We start from the raw sequence: 17,868 nt of genomic DNA on the forward strand, positions 1-17,868 counted from the left end.
ACATTTATGTCTGCAATAGGGATGTCTTCCTCACCTTTCCAACATAGATGGCAAGAAAACACTGAGTTATTTAGAGCATGGAAAAAGAACTAAGCAAAATGTGGTTTCATAGGAAGCTCCTTTAGCTTTCAATGCAATTCTTTAACTTACATCACTAGATTTCTCATATCTTTCAAAAAGAGGGCATCCTAATGTGTATTTGAAATTATTCTCGCTTCAGGCTTTCCCACTCAGATGATCCCTGAATGCCACTTCTACCACTTTAACTGATCCCCCTACTCACATGCGCAGCAATCCTTTGGAAAGTGTTAACATTCCTTTCATCGTATCTTCTCTTGCTCAGAAATCTCCAATATGTTCCCCCTGTATGCGGCATCAATAACAAAATAACAGCATCTACAACAGTCATATTTAGGAGTGTGCTGGAACTAGCTTGTGGGAGCTCAGGAAAGCCTAGTGTTAAATTTGCAATGTGAGCGTTTATGCCTGGGAAACTGGCACATGCTACACTTCAGGGCTAGATTTACTTTTTTATAGCTTATTAAAAATGGTGGAGAAAATGTTAATAATTCAGATTAAACATGAAAGTGTGTCATGCTTGCATTTTCCTCCTCTAGATCTGGTTAGTAAATGTTAACCAGTACATATCCCTGATATTAACTCACATTTATATAGTTTGACACAGAAAACACTTTCCTGATAATACCACAAGGTAGGTAAGTTACAGTGTGAACAGTATCATCATTCCCATTTGCCAGAGGAGGAAGCTGGATATGAGCGCAGCACAATTAAAATATGAGTTAGCAATGTGCTTCTTCCTTCCTTCCTTCCTTCCTTCCTTCCTTCCTTCCTTCCTTCCTTCCTTCCTTCCTTCCTTCCTTCCTTCCTTTTTTCTTCTTTTTTCTTTCTCTTTCTTTTTCTTTCTTTTTTTCTCTCTCTTTTTTCTTTCTTTCTTTCTCTCTTTCCTTCTTTCTTTCCTCCTTTGCTTTGCTCTGCTCTGCTCTGCTCTGCTCTGCTCTGCTTTGCTTTGCTTTGCTTTGCTTTGCTTTCCTTTCCTTTCCTTTCCTTTCCTTTCCTTTCCTTTCCTTTCCTTTCCTTTCCTTTCCTTTCCTTTCCTTTCCTTTCCTTTCCTTTCCTTTCCTTTCCTTTCCTTCCTTCTTTCCTTCCTTCCTGTAGTGACTAGAGAGCCAGTCTTGTAATCAAGGAGCACTGGGTTCAAGTTATGCTTCTTTTCCTAATATATAACAGGCTTTTAGGTTGTTGTTACAAAAGAGAGAGTACTGTGGATGAATCAAATGTTAGAAAGACATTAATTGAAAGGAGGATGGCATTCATCCAATATGTTGATTTTAGAAAGTATGAATATTCTATTCTTATATTGTTTGAAGAACTCCAAAAGGACTTAAATCCACAGCCTCCCCAAAGCTTCTTCCCATACCCCTTCTGGACACTCCAATCATTAGACATTTCCTTTACTTGAAAACCTAAATGTTTCTCTTTAAAGTTTCTGCCCATTACTGTTAGTTCTGCCCTAAGGACTGAGAAGAACCACAGAATTGTGGAATGTTAGTCTTGGAAGGAATGTCAGTAGCAGTGTAGTTCATCCTGTACCAGAAAAGAATTCCCATTATAACACACTAGAGAAGGATCATCTAGACTTTGTTGGAAGACCTCCAGTGACAGGGAACATGCCCCATTCTCAAGTCAGCTCATTTCACTTGTGGATAGATCCAACTAGAAGAAAATTTTCCTTGACATCAAGCCTAGATTTGCCACCATGTGGCTTCCATTCATTGCTCCTGGATCTGTTCTGTGGACAGAAAAGACAAGAAAAAAGAAAAAGACAAGACGCAAAAGAATCTGATCCTTTTATGCACATTATAACCCTTCCTATAATTGTAGATAGATATTATATTTTCTCTTTTCTAAGATAAGCATCACTAGCTCCCTCAGACAATCCTTATCTGACAGAGTCAGGGCTCTTCATTATGGTTGCCTTCTTCTGGATAGTCTCCAACTCAACTAAGTCCTCCCTAACATCAGTCCCAACACTATACCATATATGTGGTCGAACCAGGACAGAAAACTGTAAGTTCATTAGCTCATTATTACCATTGCTTCTTAAGACTATTAACTCATTAGTTAGATGCCATGTGTCTCTTAATGAAGCTTAAGTTTGCTCCTAATTCCTTGCATTCCATTTCACATTGTTGAATCATTAAAGTTGCAGATCCCCATAATTCCAACAATAAACTTTCATCTAATCACAATTTTGTGCAATTTTGTCCTCATTTTGTTTTTTTTAGCTTAATGTGAAAACATTTATGCTTATTAAATTGAATCCTATTACATTAATTCTTAGAATTAGAATCAATTATATTATATATATTCTAATATCATTATATATGTTCTAATATAATAATATTAGAATCAATTAGATCCATTCAATCTTTTTGGCTTAGGCAGCTAGGTGGTACAATGGATAGATTGTGCACCTTGGAGTCAGGAAGAGCTGAGTTGGAGTAGTCATTTACTTGCTGTGCAACCCTTCTTAATTGTCTGTCTCAATTTCATCATATGTAAAATGAGGGTATCAAACAATAGCACCTACATCATATTGTTATTTTGAAAATAAAATGTGTTTGCATATTGAAATGTTTTGTAAAATTACAGCACTACATAAATGCTGCTGCTGCTGCTACTGCTACTACTACTTACTACTACTACTACTACTACTATTACTACTACTACTACTACTACTACTACTATTACTACTACTACTACTACTACTACTACTATTACTACTACTACTACTACTACTAATCAACTTTGTAAGTTCAAATTCAGCCTCAGATACTGACTAGCTGTGTGACCCTGAGCAAGGCACTTAACCCTGTTTGCCTCAGTTTCCTCATCTATAAAATGAGCTGGAGAAGGAAATGACAAACCACTTCCATATCTTTGCCAAGAAAACCAATCTTTTATTCAGTGCAATATTCTAGTCTTGAAAAATCATTTTGCATTATGACTTTTTGCATCATGCAGTGTTTTCACTATTTCCCCCCTCCTAGCTTAGTAGCATCTGCAGATTTAACAAATAATCTAGTCTAAATATTCCATAGTGGAGGTCATTGATAAGACTCTAGTAGGACAGGACTAAGCATGAAACTACATCACTCCACTGGAAGCCACTTTCCAAGCTGACATCAAACAATTAGACTACTCTTTGGGTCTGGCCATTCAAATAATACTAAATTATCACCTATCTGGTTTACTTTTCTATCTTTCTCATAATAATAGCCTAAGAAAAGGTATAAAACATTGCTAAACATAGATAAACTATATAGTAATCCACTGACTTACCAGTTTTGCAGCCTCATCAAAGAGGAAAATACTATTACTCTGGCATGACCTGTCCCTCATGTAACCATGCTGTGATAACTGCCTCTGTTTCTAGGGGTTTATTAACTATTCCTTTAAAAATAAGTTTAGCATTCTATTAAGATTGAAATCGTATTGGTTGTCCTATACTTTGTAGACTCCATTCTCAAATTTACCTCCCCAATTAATAAAAAAACACAAGGATCTATTATTTTCTAATCCTGTGATATCTTGCCTATTTTCCATGATCTTTCAAAATCTAATGATCATAGATCAGAAATTATATATTTTTGTCCTTTTAGTACATGATGGTGTTGCCATGGATCAGGTGCCTTGAACTCATCCAGGAAAAACCAGATGTTATCTCATGTTCTCTATGTTGTGGGTATCAATTCTCTATTAGCCAAATTTATTTTATCTTTTCCAATTCAAAGACCATTTTTCTTGACAGAGGAAAAAAACACAAAGTCATAATTGAGTGGTTCTGCTATATATCTTCAGTAATCAGAATGCCAATTGTTGTACATAGCAGTCATATCCTTTCTTTGCTCCTCCTCTATTTCCTATCATAGATTATTTTTTAACAAAGTAAGATAAATCAATAATAATCACCTTGACAAACAGCCACCACAACACTTTTAGTTATTTTTTACTTTCCTTGTCAATTTCAGTTCATTCTGAGCTTAGACTATGAGTTGAACAGTATTAAGTTCACAATAAAATAAAACAAATCCTCCAACTTTTTCAGGAAAAGAATGAGGGAATTATCGAACCTTCTCTTATAGTTCACAACTTTTTTTCAGAAACACATTCCAGTATCCCACAAATGCCTCAGCAAATTCTTGACAGTATTGAATTGCAGACTCTCCTCTTGTAAGCCAATCTCACTTTCACTTGTTCTGTGTTCATGCCAGGGCATGTATTTATTTGGCTTGAGCAAGAAATGATGCTGAGGTACCATAAAATCCCAGCAGATTCTATGTTTCCAAAAGTGACTTATCTATCAAAAGATTCCTACAGCATCGCATCTGTTCTAATCTCTTTTTTTCTTAACCACTAAAAGCAGTGGAAGATATTAAGTGCAAGCTATGTCACAATTGAATTGTAAGCTTTCTGAGGCCAGGGACAATGGATATTTACTTTCCTCAATAGAGAGCAAAAAGATGGAGCATCTTGGAAGGGGCTATGCTGGTAATGGTGATAATAACATTATAATTAAAGTTCCTGGTCATATTATACAACATTTACAGTGATAACCATAACACTCAGATCCTAACCTTCCAGACAACAGAGACAATGTCTATTTACTTTACTTTCATTCCTTGCGTATGAAGAAATAAAATATGAATCAGGTGACCATGATGACAATAATTAATGTTATGTTTTAACCTTTTGCATACTATCAAGTGATTTATACATTGGTAATCTCAAGACATATTATCAACATTCTTCACTTTCCCGGTTCCAAAATGGCACATACTGAGATAGAGCTTTATCATGAGAAAGCTGTGCTTCAGCCTGGTCAATTTCTTTGATCATCCAGGGCTTGAGATCTTTGGAAAGCCGAATAGTTTATTAAAGTGTTTCAACAAAGAAGTTCCCATCACATATCTGTCTTTGGAAAGTAGCAAGAGCCCTACTGACAAGAATAATAAGCAATAAATGTGTGTTTATTGGTTTGTAAAATCAAGAGAGCTGGATTCTAATAAAAACATGATGGGGTATGTGGAATGCATGTTGTTCTAAGGACTCGGCTTACTAAATAAAGACTGATGATAACACTATTTATTTTTATAAGGTCACTATTAGGTGTTTTGCCATCAAGGAAAGAAGGGTGAGCATAGAAAAAACATTAAACAAAACTCCTGGCTTACCTTATCATTTCAGGGAAAGACCACTTTGCTTTCCACATTAAAAAATGAAATGATTTTTCCATAAATGAAATGATTGTTCACACTCATCAAATGTACCTTTTTTTGAGTCCCATACTGTCCATACCATAAAAAGAGTTAGTCTTTCTTAGGGCTGAAATATAATTGATCATTGACTTGGATTCCATAGGATCATTGATTTAGAGTTGAAATGGATCCTAGAGTTAATGAGTCAACCTCATTTTCTAGATGAAGAAACCAAAGCTTAGAATATTAAGTGAATTGTCCAAAGTATTAGAGGAAGGATTTGAACCCAAGGTTTCCTGACTCTAAGAACAGTACTTTGCTACATTGTGCCTCACCTAAAATTAAGGCCTTGGCAGGGCATGTGACGTAACCCTAAATCACACAGGTAGAAAGTAGCAAAATCAACACTTGAATGTAGGTCCTCTGATTCCAAAAGAATATTCTTTCCCACTGTGCCACAAAAATTTAGCACAAAAACTGATCTTCACTTTATTATATAAGGCACATTCAATTCAATGAACATTCAGTGTCTCTATGGTTAAGAATAATGAAAACCAGAACAGTGGAATGGCTCTTAAGGGAGATTTTGTACATCTACCTTTTAGCCAAGATATCATAAGTTTTTGAACTTGTAAAATATTTTAGGAAAGGTGCTGCTTTTTTACTCTTCAAGACAATCACAAAAAAAGCACCATTCTATGTATTATTGTTGCTGCCTTTATGAAGTTTCCTATTTTGAGGATTCCCATTAGAGGTTCAGGGTTGTTTCTTTGTTTTAGATGTATCCCACCATAGTTACCTTCAGTCATCCTAATGTGGGTACCTTTACACTAACACTCTTTTAATGGCTATTTCTTGACACTATAATTTTTCACAGTCTACAAGTGCAGCCTGGTAAGGGCAAATGCATTCCTCCTAGGCTCCAATGGTGGATTCATGCTCAGATGACCCTTTGACATTTTCCAGTCATTGAAAAAGGGTCTGTCCCCTCTCTGAAAATAATCTAAACATTGATCCCAATGAACAGAGAAGAACTCTAGATAAGGCAAAGAAAAGTGTCTATGGATATTTTCAGGCCATCCAACCTTTAGTACTCATGGCTAGATCCTTGTAATTTGGGGGTGGAGGTGCAGTTTTGGGGAGCTGGGGGAGAAACACTTGACAAATATAATTGATTTTAGAAACTAAACAAAAAATATCCTCACAAAAATAATCTCAGAGGCTCTGTATCTTATTAATGAATTTAAAATTACAGAGTACAATAAGACAAAGTTCACAGTACCTGTCATATAAGGAGATTAGAATGTCTATCTCAACTAACCTTGGACTTTGGAAACCACTATGGTTCTTTTGCCAAGAAAAATGGAGTGTTAATTTCTCAATAGTTTCTCACCTTTCATCTTATTCATAAAGTAGAGGATGAGGGTCTGTCCTATACAGAGATGCAACACATGTATTGAATGATTTTACTGTTTGATTCTTTTTCCTAATCAAAGGGATATTCACCCTAGGAACTGACATTTTATAAATCATACATACAGAGCTTTGATTTTTCTTGTTTTTAAGGTTAGCAAACCATAGCTGCAAAGCCAAAGCTCATTGATCTTTTCTTAAGAATCATTTACAGATCGCAACAGTGCAGATAAAATAATAATTTTCAAAGATAGAAAAAAACCACTAGGAACAAATATGCAAAATATATTTGTGTATAGCTTGTATTGCAGAGAGTCTCCATAGTCTGGAATACTGAGTGAGCACTCAGGATAATATTTTCAACATCATGAGTGGGGGTAAGGGGTGCATACAAAGGGAATTGGAGAGTGTCTGGTGAAGGACAGTCAGGATAAAGAAGTGCCTCATATTCAGTGTTATCTCTGACACTTTCTATCCTTTTGGCAGGTTCCTCCTGACACATTTTGAAAATTAAATTTCTGATCTGATTGTTCCTAGCATGAAGATTTTTCACTTGTGTGCATTTGAACTTAAAAGATTTAAGTTGCTCATCCTTTCTGAGCTTTGATTTCTTCATCTGTAAAATGCTATCCATTTCACAGGCTTGTTGTAAGGAAAATACTTTCTACAAACCATTTTCTTGACCTGAAGTACTGACAGTCAGCATTCATTGATGAAGTTCAGGGGCATCTCAAAAATAGTGGGGTGCAAGGTTGCCTCTGAATCAAATAAAAGAATTTATTATGGATAACACACAAGAAACTAAGCGCAACATACCAAGCAGGGTCCTCTGCCCCTTAAGGGAGATACAAGCTTAAGGGTGGTGGTGGCAGCCCCTTCAGGGAGAAGGGGAGCCCTCCTCCCCAAGAGAGGGCGCAGCCTCTCCCCCAAGAGAAATAGCTGCTTCAGGGAGCCACCTCCCAGTGAAGGGAGATGCCTGAGTAAGGGAGATGCCCCTCACTTAAGGGAGACACCTACTAAGGGAGGCACCCTCTGCTGAAGGAGAACACCCTGCCCCCCGAACAAGGAGAGACTAGGGATTCTTATCAAGCAAAACCTTTCCTGGTCAGAGAGGAGGTAACCAGAGAGAGTACTTCAGAGTTTCCAGTATTATTTCATTATTCAGTCCAGGGTAGAGGGGCAGAGGGGCCCCACTTAGCCTAGGTACTTCCTTGATCAGCCTGCTTGAATTTCATTGTCTGCTAAAGTGGCTTTAAGTAGTACTTGAGATAATGAGAGTCTTATTGACCACTCTTTGAATCTCAGCATTCATAATTTTTTGAAGATTGAAAAGCATTTTCCAAATATTGCCTCATTTAATCCCCACAATAAGCTTGCATGGATGGTATTATTATGCTCATTTGGCAGATGAGAAAACAATAGTAGACAGAATTTGGATTACTTTTCAAAAGTCACACGGTAGTGAGCGTCAGAGTTTAGATTTGAACTCAGGGTTTGTTATTCATTTCTACATATCAGAATTCCTCAGAAATCTTTTAACAATGCCATTCACACCCTACCCCAATCTAGATGAGAGTATTTTCTTCCTTCTTGAGGTTTCCTGAATGTTTTTTCTGGATCATGTTTCTAACTCAGCTTCTGTTGCTATCATCCCAAGAAGCAATGCCCATGGAAACGTGACCTGGAAATTGTTCTTGTAGATGTTGTAGTCTCCAGCTCAGAAACCATGGCTACTGGAGAGGAACAAAGGTAGCCTCTCATTACCAAAACCCTTCCCACTCTTAGAGGGTAGGAAGTCAGAAATAAATAGCAAGATGCATTACCATCAGTGTGTCTGTGTTCGTCCTTTGTTGCCGAAGAAGACCATGCCATCAGAGAAGTGATGACATGACTTGCACTTGGCTTTGATTTGAGGGAGGGAGGGCTGACCAGCAAAAACCAGAAGACCTTTCGTTATTCCATTTGAATGACAGTTGAAGAAGCAAGTTTAAAGAAGCAAGGTGTGAATCCTTGACTTTGATTAAAGGGACCTAAAAGAGACGATTTAACTAACCAAAACCTATAACCAACGCTAAAAAATGACACCAAGGACACATCTCATTTATTGAATTAGAATATAGATTAGATTCACAATGTAAAGTCCTTGAGACCACTTTTCTCTTTATATCTCCAGTGCTCAGTGCAGTCCTTTGTACAGAGCAAACAAATAAATGCTTTTTTTCATTCTTTCATTCATTTCTCAATCCCGAACCAAATCTTTAAAAATGTATTTTATCTTTCCTCCTCTGGGTGCATCTTCAAATGGAAGTCACTGATATCAAAGTAGATGATGGCTTGATTGGGAGATTAGCAGACCCTTAATAGAATTTCTCCACTTAATTTTCTGGAGCAGATGTTTGGCATACATACTACAGTTTCCTTCATGGTGGTCCTGTGAGGCTAATTATGAACACTGCAAGTCAAGATGACCGGTCATATCTCCATGGAATGGTGTCTCTTATTGCCTCTGGTTATGGAATAAAACCAGTCCCACCAACTCTTGTATTTGCCTTTACAGGAATCTGAACCATCATTGAATTTAGCTGCAACTTTACTTCTTTTACTATCATTTATAATGAGGATGTCAATCTCTATTGACTTTTTTGGGGTAGGGGTAGAATTTACATCTAGAGTTATATAATAGTTAAATTAATGTCTTTGAACTGTTTAAAATTGTTATGATTCTTGATGCCCTCCATTTTTCTGTTACTCTTTTACTGTTACTGCAGAAGTAAAATGAATTTCACAGACCCAAAGGCCATTTTGTATTTTGGCTTATTTCTTTGACCAAAGAATTAAGTTAACTAGTAGTCAACTTGATGGGGGTGAGTTTCCCTGTACTTGATCATGCTGTTCCTTGGACAATAGACACAATTGAGATAAACATCTAATCAGAGGCCATCAAAACTTACATTTCCTGCCATAAGCTTTGACAATTCAGATTCATCTCCTCCCTACAACAAGGCATCAACAAATAGATGTTGTCTACATACATCATTCACTCATCAAGTCAAAAGGACATTGGTTCTGGAGTCAGAGCACCCCATTCTATCTCTCCCTTTCTCCTTCTCCTATTATATTCCTCTCACCCCTTAATTTTATTTTTAGATATCATCCCTTCATATTCAACTCACCCTGTGCCATCTATCCATCCATCCATCCATCCATCCATCCATCCATCCATCCATCCATCCATCCATCCATCCATCTATCTATCTATTTATCTATCTATCTATCTATCTATCTATCTATCTATCTATCTATCTATCTATCTATCTATCTATCATCTATATCTGTCTGTCTGTCTGTCTGTCTAGAAATGGTTTTTAATAGTTTTCAAATTTTCAGTGTTGGAGTTGGCACACAAGAATGGATTTGCAACACTAGAAGAGGGTCTGACTTCTATCTATCCTTGATTTCCTAGCACAAAACACTTAAATGTCTGATATATTGGTTAATTTAAAATTGTTTAAAATTGTTCAATTTTTAATTTTTTTAAAGATGTCATATGCTTTGGGTTGCCCAAAGCTTCTTTGACTTTAGTCCAGTCCAGTTACCTCTGCTAATCCTTGCTGCTGCCATCTATTCTCCAAGACACCAGTGCCTACAATAGAGATCCTTCTAAAATCCTCTCCTCAGTTACTTGAAATAGCTAAATCCTAAAACTTCTTCTACATTCTCTCTACCATAGACACCCATCAGGATGGTCATATCTTTGGGCACATCATCACTTGAGACTGTTCCAGCTTTGATATAGTGAAGTAATATGAAATTAATGATAATAATACTAAGCTAGTGTTTATATACCACTTTGCAAAGCATTTTGAATATGTTATCTGAGTTCATTCTCTCAATGATCTTATGAGGTTGGTGATATTATTATCCTTATTTTTTGCAGGGTAGGTAATTAAGTTTGGAAAAGGTTAAGTGACTTGTCTAGGGTGAGACAACTAGTAAATTCCTGAGATCGTATTTGAAATTAGGTCTTCCTGGCATCAAATCCAGCATTCTATTCACTGTGTCACATAGATTCAAAAATTTACTTCACTGATGCTAATTTCTCATTTTCTTACTTCATTCATTCCTCTTCTTTTACTTTATCATGACTGTATATTCCTTAATTTCTCCTCTATCAACCCTTTTCTTGTCTTTCTGCCAACCTAATCTTGGCCAAATGGTGATCCTCCTCAATAATTTCCTCTCTTCTGCCACTAAACACCCCTTTCCTCTTGATTTTCCAATTGTTTCATTGTTGGCAAGCTACCGCAATTTGCTCACTTTGCTTCTACTCCCAATATGTAAAAAGCTGCTGGAAGAAGTCAACATAATGCTCATGGACTCTCTTACTTTATGTGGTCTCTCCCTGCTTCATGAAAAATCTTTTAAATCAGTTGTTGATTTAAACACAACTGTTATGTCACAACTGTTATGTCAAGTCATCACTTCTCTCCCTAAACCTCCAATTCTCTTTTCTTTAAGTTCACTGTCAGCACATGACTTTACCACCTTTTTAACGTAAAGGATTGAGGCTATATACATACATACATACATATATACACACACACATATATATACACACACATATGTACACACATACACATACCCACACACATGCACATATATGCATATATATGTGTATGTATATGTATGTATGTGTATACACACATATGTGTGTGTGTGTATATATACATATATACATATATATATATACATAACTTCTTCAACCCCCCTCCCCACATCCTATAGGTACAATGTATATAATACTGGGCTTGGAGCCAGGAAGATGAGTTCAGAAATAGTCACAGATATTTACTAACTGTGTGATCCTGGGATTAACCTCAGTTTGCCTCAATTTCACTAACTATGGAAATGAGAATAATAATGCCTACCTCTTAAGGCTGTTGGGAGGATCAAATAAAATAATATGTAGTTAAAATAAAGTCTCTTCACATACTGCATATATTAGGAACTTCATAAATGCTTATTGCATACCCTTTAATTCTTGAACTTTTCTCATACATCTATTCAATCTTTCTTCCAGTCTCAGAGTTGGACATTTTCTCCGATGAAATTAATGCCTCTTTCTTTATCTATTAATAACATTCATTTCCCTACTTTCTTCTCTATATTCCTCCTCTTCTCTCAAATATCCATCCCCAAGCTCTCTCCAGGGTTCTGATTTCTTTCTTCTAACTATCCAGTTATGATTGAAAAGGATCTACCAGCAATTAAAATTTATTTTGTTTAAAAGTGACTTTATTTCCTTCCTGGCTAAACTGACCATGCTCCATGAAGTCTCTATTTGTCTTGAAAAGAGAGAATAAAAGCTAGGGTAAGAATCATGATCTCCGACAAAGCAAAAGTAAAAATAGATCTATTAAAAAGAAATGATCAGCAAAGCTACATTTTGCTTAAAGGTACAATGGACAATGAGGTAATATCAATATTAAAACTATATGAACCAAATGTTATGGTACCCAAATTCTTAAAGGAAAAGTTAAATGAGCTACAACAGGAACTAGACAGTAAAACTATAATAGTGAAAGACTTCACCTTTTCCATATTAGAATTAGATAAATCTAACCATAAAATCAATAAGAAAGAAGTTAAGGAGGTGAACAGAATTTATAAAAGTTAGATATGGTAGACCTCTGGAGAAAAAGTGAAGAGAAATTGGAAAGAATATACATTTTTTTTCCTCAGTTGTACCTAGTAGCCTCACAAAAGTAAACCATGTATTAGAGTATAAAAACCTCAAAAACAAAAGCAGAAAAGAAGAAATATTAAATGCATCCTCTTCAGATCATAATGCAAAGTTCATTATATTAAGTAAAGTGCCCTGGGAACATATATTAAAAATTAATTGGAAACTAAATAATGTAATTCCAGAGAATGAGTGGATCAAAGAACAAATCTGAGAAACAGTCAATAATTTCATTAAAGAGAATGAAAGCACAGACAACATACCAAAATTCATGAGATGCAGCCAAAACGGGACTTTTCTTTTAATTTTTTTTTTAATTTTGTCTTTTAATTTTTGTTACTGGGAATTTGGTTTTCTTCTTTCTTCTTAAAAAATCAAGTTAACCAATGCTTTATCAATATTAGTACTTCAAAAAAAAAAAACTAGCTCCTAGTTTTACTTATTAGTTCCAATAGTTTTCTTGCTTTCAATTTTATTCATCTTACCTTTAGTTTTTGAGATTTACAATTTGGTGTTTAATTGGGACTTTAATTTTTTCTTTATCTAGTTTCTTTTTATGCTGCATGGCTAATTCATTGATCTGCTCTTTATTTTAATGACATAATAATTTAGAGAAAATTTTTGTATAAGTACTGCTTTGACTGCATCCGGTAAATTTTGGTATGCTGTCTTCTTGTTGTCAATCTCTTTAATGAAATCATTGATCATTTTTATGATTTGTTCTTTGAGACACTTATTCTTTAGGATTAGATTATTTAGTTTCCCATTAGTTTTTCATTTGTCTTTCAACTACTCTTTACTGAATATAACTTTTATTTCATCATGATCTGGAAAAGATTTTAAGTTTTTTTTATTCCCTAATACATGGTCATTTTTTTTGTGTACCACCATGTGCCACCATGTGCCACTGAGGAAAAGATTTTCTTTTGTATTTCCATTCAGTTTTCTCCAGAGGTCTTTCATATCTAACTTTTTGAAAATTCTGTTCACCTCCTTAACTTCTTTCTTGTTTATTTTGTGGTTACCTTTACTTATTCTGGGGCATACCAATCATACTACCAAAAATTATCTTTTATTGCTAGAGAAATAATACAATTCATTGAGAAGAACAAAAGGTCAAGAATTTCAAGGGAATTAATTGAAAATATGTGAATGAAAGTCTCCCAGCTCAAAAGTTAAATTGTATTATGAAGTGGTAATCATCAAAACCATTGAGTAGGTACATGATACATAATAGTAAATGACATAGTCATTTTGATAAAACTAAAGATTCAAGCTTTGGGGGTAAGAACTCTACATTTGACAAAAACTGCTGGGAAAACTGGGAAGCAGTTTGGTAGAAACTAGGTATAGACCAGCTTCTCCCATTGTATACCAAGATAAGGTGAACATGAGTACATGATTTAGACATAAAGGGTGACACCATAAACAAATTAGAAGAGTATCAACTGGACTGAACCAGCCTTTAATCTGTAGATGGCCAAAGCCAAACAGAGGAGGTTAGAGGCAGTTGAGTCAGAAATCAAACAGATGTTTATTTTCAATGAGGGAAACAGATTGCTGGGCTTTGCTCTGTAAAAGAGGGTTTCTTCTAAAAGTATCTTGTCATAGCATGGAAAAATTTATCTGTCAGGTATAAGGATAAGGGAAGAATTTCTGACCAATCAAGAGATAGAAAGCATCATGGGACATAAAATGGACAATTTTGATTACATGAAATTAAAATGCTTTTGTACAAACAAGACCAATGTAGCCAAGTACAAGTTTCCATATTCCAAGGAAAGTAAGCAACTGAGAAAAAAAGCGCAGTAAGTTTCTCTAATAGTCATTTCTCAAATATGTATAGAACTGAGTCAAATTTGTGACAGCATTCATCATATTCCAATTGATAAATGGTTAAAGGATATGAATTGGTACTTTTCAGAAGAAATCATACTATTTATAGTCCTATGGAAAAATACTCTAAATAGCTATTGATTAGAGAAATTGAAATTTAAATCACTCTCAGGTACTACCACACACCTGTTGGACAGGAAAATATGACAGAAAAGTAAAGTGAGAAATATTGGAAGAAAACTGGAATAACTGGGACACTACTGCAGTCCTGGGAGACTTGCCACCTAATCTAACCATTCTTCAATGCAAATTAGAACTATTCCGAAATGACTCTAAAACCATCCATACCCTTTGAGCCAACAATACTACTACTTGGGATGTGTCCCAAAGAGATTAAAGGAAAAGGAAAAAGACTAATGTAGAAAAATATTCCTAGCAGCTTTTTTGTATAACGGCAAAGAATTAGAAATTGATGGGATGTCCCTTAATTGGGAAATGGCTGAACAAGTTGTGGCTTATGATTGTAATGGAATGCTACTCTACTATTAGAAATGACAAACAGGATGCATTTAGAAAAACCTGGAAAGACATACAAACTGATACAAAGTGAAGTGAGCAGACTGAGCACATTGTATATAACAACAAGAATATTGGATGATGATTAATTTTTAAGCATTTGTAATGAAAAATGCTTTCCATCTCCAGAGAAATAGCTGATGGAATCTAAATGCAAAGTATATATTTTTATATCTCTTTATTTTTCTTTCTTTTCTTTTTTTTGGTCTTTGTTTTCTTTTGGTACTTGACTTATATAGAAATATGTTTTGCATGATTTCACATGTATAAGCCATGTCAAATTGCTTGCATTCTCCAGGAAGTGGGAGAGAATCTGGAACTCAAAAGTGTATACATATGTGTGTGTATATATATATGTATATATATATATGTGTGTGTGTGTGTGTGTGTATGTACACACATATGCATATGTATATATAGACACACGTACAATATACACACATATGTATATATATATATACACATACACATACACATAAAATGCACTCATATAGATATACATGATTTTTTTGCATGTAACTGAAAAATTTTTAATGAAATAAAGCAAAAAATACATTGATTGGGGAGAACAGAAATACCAGGAGGGAAAACATAGACATCTCCAGAGAAATATAGATGCCTGTTTCTATATAAGGGTCATCACCATAATTATAGCTATTGAACTATCTGCCATAATCTATATTTAATATGACATTATATCCTAGTTGAATCTGAACAAAAATTAATATTTTAAAAAATAAAGAATAGTGTTACATACCTATGGCTTCAGTAATTTTTTTGGTAGTAAGCAAAAAAAAAAAAATAGGAGTCAACCATATAACAGAATTATAGATTTAAAAAAAAGCTCAAAAAGGAAAAGTAATAACAAAACCTTACAGGGTATTTTTAAATGAATAAATGTAAAACTTTGACTATATGAAGAAAATGGAGAGTTCTAGTCAGTTCACAAGCATTCCTTTAGCAACTAACATGTTCCAGGCTCTGTGTTAAGTATTATGAACACAAATAAAGACCAAATGACAGTTTCTACATCCAACGGACTCACGCTATATGACACATATATAGAGACACAACTATAAACAAGAGACATATAAGATAAATCAGAGATAACCAACAGAGGAAAGGAATTAGAAATAAGAAAGACTGGGAAAGGTTCTCTGCCAAAGGTGGATGCAAGTTGATAATTGGAGGAATCCAAGGTTAATCAGAAACAACACTAGAAAATGGCATAAATGCACATATATAATAACTTATCATTAGTTTATGAATAGTTTTTATTACCTACAAAATAGGAATTAGCCTGGTGTTCAATGAGGAGAAAGGATTTGGGGTCAAAAGAACTTGGTTTGACATCTTGCTCTGCTGCTGATTAGGAGTAAGATTTTGACCAAGTCATGTAACCTTCATGACACTTTGCTACTGTCATAACAAAAACTTTATGCATAATATAAATTTGATTTTACTATATTAATGGCCTTGAAATAACATGAAGGGGATTTTTGACTCCATATAAAGGATAACTTTCTAGAAATTTGAGTGGTCCAAAAATAAAATGGAAAGTATGAGGAAGTAGTGAATATCTCATCATTGTTCTTCTGCATGAAAATGGCATCTGATGTCTCTTCCAGCTGCATATCTAAAATCATGCAATGCATTTTTTCCTAAATAAAAATCATAAGGTCAATTTTTATGAGATAGAAAAATTCTTGGTAACATATGGAGAAAATATACTGTGTAAATACAGAAAGACATAACTTTAAGAGTTGGAAAGGACATTAAAAATTAAATAAGTTTAATCCATATCTGAAAAGGAATCTCTTCTACATAATTTTCAACAAATGGTAATACTACTTCCTTTTAAAAGCCTCCAGTGATGAAGAATTTATTACCTGAGAAAGTAGTCCATTTCACTTTGGAACAATTCAAATTGCTAAGAAATCTTTTTTTAATGTGAAGTTGATGCCTGTATCTGACCAAAAAGATATCAAGAAATAATGATCAAATTTACACAGCAGAATTTTGGCACTGTAATGACACATGAGTTAAAGTTTATGTTTACATATATTAATATTTTAATTTGACGCATTTTCGTAGTTTCCCCATGGTAAAATTATAAGATAACCTCTCTAAGATTCCCAAAGAATGGATAGTAAGGCATGGATTATGAGCCTCATTCTTAGAAAGAATATTCAGATTGATAAGATCACAGGTCCACCAGACTGTTTTGCACTGATCTTTGATTTTCAAGTCCAGTAATTCAACAACTGGACAACTGTGGCTATCCATTTTCTACCTTATCATCCTTTTTTGATTAGCGCTAATCATAGAGCATCTGGGTCATCAGAACTATTGTATCTTTTATTTTTTTTCTTAAAAAAATCAAGCTATGTCTTTAAAAATAATGAATGTAATAAGTTATAGCTATTTCTCCCAGAATCTTTTCAACTTGATCAAGTGTATTATCACAATTCATCTGGGAATAAATCCAACTCTAAAAAAAGAACAGAACAGAGTCCTCAGGCATGCCAAAGTAAATAATATCAATGCACAAGTGTCCTCATAAAATACTCCTATTATTTCACAATCATCTTTAGAGAAAATTATTCACTGGGGAACTTTGCAACATGCTATTTCTGCAGAGCTATACATGATTTAGTGACAATGGTTTTCTTTTTAGTGATTACAGGTTTAAAGGATTACTTGGCCCTTTAGATTTTAAAACAACAGAAGATCCAAGAGGATTTTATTTTCAACCATTGTTTACTTCCTAAATCATGCACTAATGGGATGTTTGGATATGAACTACCCAGCACTAAATGTTCTAGTGCTGAATCAGGGCCATCCACAATGCAAAGCTGAGAACTATGCTTTCTGCCCTCTCAAAATTTCTCTATGAATATATGACACAAGATATGCTTATGTGCCAGGTTTATTTGTGAAAGTAACAAATATGAGAATTTTAGAGACACAGTATGATAAAATTTAAGACCTATATAAATTAAGATTTTTGTGTACATGTAT

This window comes from Notamacropus eugenii, chromosome 7 (assembly GCF_028372415.1).
Source record: "Notamacropus eugenii isolate mMacEug1 chromosome 7, mMacEug1.pri_v2, whole genome shotgun sequence".
Taxonomy (NCBI): domain Eukaryota; kingdom Metazoa; phylum Chordata; class Mammalia; order Diprotodontia; family Macropodidae; genus Notamacropus; species Notamacropus eugenii.